The sequence below is a fragment of the Limulus polyphemus genome, unplaced genomic scaffold, assembly GCF_000517525.1.
Source record: "Limulus polyphemus unplaced genomic scaffold, Limulus_polyphemus-2.1.2 Scaffold2604, whole genome shotgun sequence".
NCBI classification, from domain to species: Eukaryota; Metazoa; Arthropoda; class Merostomata; order Xiphosura; family Limulidae; genus Limulus; species Limulus polyphemus.
Genome location: NW_013668214.1, coordinates 64,303 through 69,070, shown reverse-complemented (window position 1 = coordinate 69,070; position 4,768 = coordinate 64,303).

Here is a 4,768-nt window from a genome sequence, read left to right as displayed (position 1 = left end):
TTTATTTATATAGATAGTATGTTTACTTTTATGTGTTCTGTGGAAATTTACTTCAAGTATACTAACATATTTTTAAGGAAGAGCGCACAATTTATTTTTCATTTATTTACAAACTGGGTTTGACCTTTTTCATACTTTTCAATGTGATTTTTGAAAATAATTTCACTCTCTACCTAGTTTGTTTCGTTTTACCTTTGGTATTAAATACATAATACAAATCAGTTAAGAAATGTAGGCAAGTGTTTGTGTGGTAACTAAGATTTTTATTCTTGTTTTTTTCAACTGAAAAACCATAAATAAACCAGTAAAAAAACAATAACATTTTTTCAAGACTTTTTCTTTCATTCCTATAGAACTAAATATTTTTCAATACGGTACATACTCGATTACTAATTTTGTAAACAAGCATTGTCGTGTATTTCTAAATATCCCACATAAACTTACCTTGCTTTAAGTTAATTGGTACAACTTTATACTAGATTATCATAATTTAAGTAACTTCTATGTGAAAGCCAAAATTATTATTATTACCTTAGTGAAGAAGTATCGTGATTCTAAACATACTCTCTGAACTAAATAGGTCTGTATGTAACACATTACCGTATGTTATTTTATTTATTTCTCAATATATTGTTACGTTCTTCTTCTACATGCTGACGTGGACAATTAATTTATCGTACTTCGAAGAAGTTTTGATCATCCAATTTTAGCATGTCAGCAAGGAACAGTACCCGAAATGGTAATTAACTACACCACCTGTAGTTAATAGCCAAACTGCCATCAGGAGCACCCACTGGAGATGCGATTCGCGTTTTTAAAGGATGTCAACAAGACGTTAAGTGTTTGCCAGTATTTATTTATTGAAAAACAAAACATGAAAAAGTATAAATAATACAGCAGGATTAACAGCGAACTTTGGTTTGAAAGTCAATAATTTTACGGTTAGTAGTAGTTCATATTTCTATGTGGTAGACATTCATTTTGAACACCAAGTGGATATTGGTTGAGACAAGTCAGCCTGACAAAGATTTATAACTTCTCCAAAAAAATGTGGGAGATGTTTAAGGGGGAATACGGTACAAAGAATACTATATAACATCATAATAGCCTTGGTATACCCATATTCACACACAACTAGTTACAGCTCTCAATATTAACATAAAACGTTTAACAATTTTGTAAAAAACTGCTGATCTCGCATTGTCCTGTTAAAAAAAAAAGAACGTTTTCCTGGTAAAGATTATCAAAGTTGTAAACAATAGAAATATTTGTAGTTAGCTATACAGCTCGATAATTATTGGAAGTTAACCAAACAAACTACAGAGTATTATTTAAGTTAATTTATAAGTAGTTAGGGCATGACCCTGTCGTCAAAAGGATGCCGCCTGAGGATTTCATAACTATTACGTAAAACATAAATCTTGCCGGCATCCGAGGGTTACATTACTCTTACTTAATAGGGACAAGAAATGATAACGTCCATGAAGTGGCACCATAAGACACGTTGCTAGGGGTGAAGTCGTAGTTCCACGAAGTGGTACCAGAGGGCGTGTTCGTATGATGAGTGCGCAGATAGAGGGCTATGTAGATCAACGAGTCTCAATATGTCACTTTTATAGCAAGTCTTAGAATCAATAATTTACCTAATCTGCATAGTGTGTTTATAATTATCAGTACTGAAAAGTTTTATCACAATTATAATTTTGCTTTATAAGTAAAACATTAAATTGCTATTTTAATCTCTAGTTCTCAAACAACTTTATAGTTTTTGCTCATATATTTAATTGCCTACGTTTTACAAAAGCGGATAAGACTGCATACGAACTTCAACTTGTCTCAACATAGGTTTTCACTTGTTTATTTGATTTGCATTACAAATGCTTTACAAAGGCGGATGGTGTTTCTATAGGTGGACAGTATTACTATACTTTCGTAGAATTATACACAGAGTTCAATTAACCTAACCTTACAAAACCAAACCCTTTACCACAAAAAGCCATTCAACAAAGATATTAACTATACTGGATGTGTTTAAGATAATAAACACTGAGTTAAAACTGATGGAGACTCAAAAGCTTCCAGCTAGATCTTCAAGAGAAAGATAGCCAAAGAAATTGGAATCACGGTAATTTCTCATAATTTCATATATTTAAAATCCCTGATACAGTTCCAATGAACTTTGCCCTTGTACAGTGTATGGTCTGTAAAAAAAATTTCGAAAGGTAGGGTCTAAGATTGAATTTGCCATCCTTTACAGAAACTTACAGTAATGTGTAACCATGACATTCAGATTAAGTCCACAATGAAGGATGCATGGGACTTCCAGCACAGTTCTTGCAAAATATGACAAGTATTTTTATATAATATGTTTTGAAAACATCTTTCTTATTAACAAATGTACACGCTATTGGAGATTATCACAAGTTTGATTGTATCTCATATATTTACTTTTAGTTATGAACTTTCTCAAGATGATGATGCTACACAAGTGGAACAGTGCAAACAATTAATGCTTTAGATTATTGTCGACGTAGAAACTTCATAGAGAATTATGTTCTTAAAAATGCTAAATCAGAGCACGAGAACCTAGAATTGGAGCTCAGAATTATTTCATATTTTTTTAAAAAAAGAGTATTAGTGTGAAAGGCTGGGACAAAGAGTAGGTTAGTCATTTAGAGTTCAACTTAATCCAGCTCGCAATAGGTTTATTTAAATCCAGGTTACAGTCGCGAGTGGAACACACAAGTCACTAACTAAAAACATTTACAGTTAAACTAAAGAATTGACTCCCAGACTGAGATTTAAAAATCCACTTCAGTCTTTAATATAATAATTCTAAATATTCATTTACATTAACACTGACAAAAGTATCTCGATAAGCTTTTACATCAAAAGAATCAAATGCTTCATTCTGAGTAAACATGGTTTCGTCAATTAGATTCTCTACAATACTCATTAAGTTACTCACTATAATCAGTAAACTATCTATTAAAACGTTAATCGGCATATGCTCGGATTTGCTGTATTTTACAAGCTCTCCTTGACATTACATTTTACATCAAATCATAACCATGTTACTAATTTTAGAGAGAGAGAGTGATAATTACTTACATGGAGCTTGAGCAAGAAACAATTTCTGGTTCTTGCAAGGGAGACATTGGTACAGCAGTTCCAGTCTTCAACACAGTCGGTTCTAAAATGATCAGCAGCAGCAGGTTGATGGCCATTCTTTAAGAGGCAGGAGACTTACTTTCAGCCCAAAAACATAGGTTCTTATACCTATTCTTTTGGTATTCTTACGACTTTCCAAATAGTGTATACATCTAACCAGCAAGTATATCTGTTATTTAACTGGGTAATTTTTGCAGATTCATTGTAATTAGCAGACCCAAGAAAAAAAATACTCCAATAATTGGTCATAATCGAAAACTATAAACCAGCAGCCTGTTTGCATATATCTCTCCTCGTCTATTTCACATCAAAGTTTCACCCAGAATTTCTGATTTCCTTACTAATTCCTTTTATGGAATTTGTGTCCAGTCTCTAAAGAAGCTAATGTAAACATTCCCATAGCTTTATCATTGCTGTGATGGCATCAGTTTGTAGATATGGTTCTCGTGTCCAGTCACTATTGAAGTTTATATAAACATTCTCACAGCCTTTTTTTCTTCTGCGATGGCATCAGTTTGAAGACAATGCAAACATATATGTCCCAATACCAATTAAGATGCATCTTTGGATTATACTTGACATACTTCTCCTTTCACGGTCAAGTATCTCTAATGCATTAGCCAATTCTGCACAACATTTCATCATATTGTGTGCTATACACGACTATTTTTTGACATATAAGTAGCTACCTAATAATATAAATCCAAAAATTTTGTCAAGGGTTATCATTATAGTAATAATTATGGTTTCATAGTACTTCACGTAATACCCAACAGACACGTTATATACAATAGAAAAGGTATATTATGATAAACGTAGCCTTGTATATACACATTTCAGTATTGATATTTATGAAAATACCTTTTCACTTATCTCCCAGCTATAATAGCCTTCTTTCTGGACTATTTCCAATAGCATTTGCGTGTGTAGAAGTAGGTATCTTATCTTTCTCGCACGTCTGTCTATGAGATTTGCATGCCACTAACCTTCAGGTAATTCCCACCTAAGTACACGTGCTCAACATGAACTGTGCTGGTGCATGATGACATTATCATGCAGCAAAAGTCCTCTACAATTAAAAGGGCAACACAACCTCCGTGTGCAGTAATTCTTCCTATGCACTTGCAATAACTTTGATAATGCAAGACAAAATGTGCATAGAAAATGAAGAGGATGGGTGTGAATGTTGACAAAGGTATCTACTGGAAATACATTTTCAGATTAGGAAAATGTTTACTTCCGAGATGATAACTTACTTTTGCACATAGAAATGCTAGAATCCCGTGTTGAAATGGAAGGACAGTTGCAGAATATTTAAAACATAGATTAGTTCCCAAAAGAAAATCCCATGGACTTTGAAACCTGATGGTAGGGATTCCACACATGCACATTCATGGGAGACCACATCTGGTCTCAACCAGGGTTTACTCTTCACCCAAAATGAAAGGGGGAAGAGGCAAATGAACCTTAATGTCACAGAAACAGGTGAATGAGAACATGACCATCTGAGCACTTGCACACAAGCAGTCGTCGTGCAAGTATGTTTAGTGATTAGAGCCACAATCAGACCATACAATCCCATCAAAAATACCAGCCA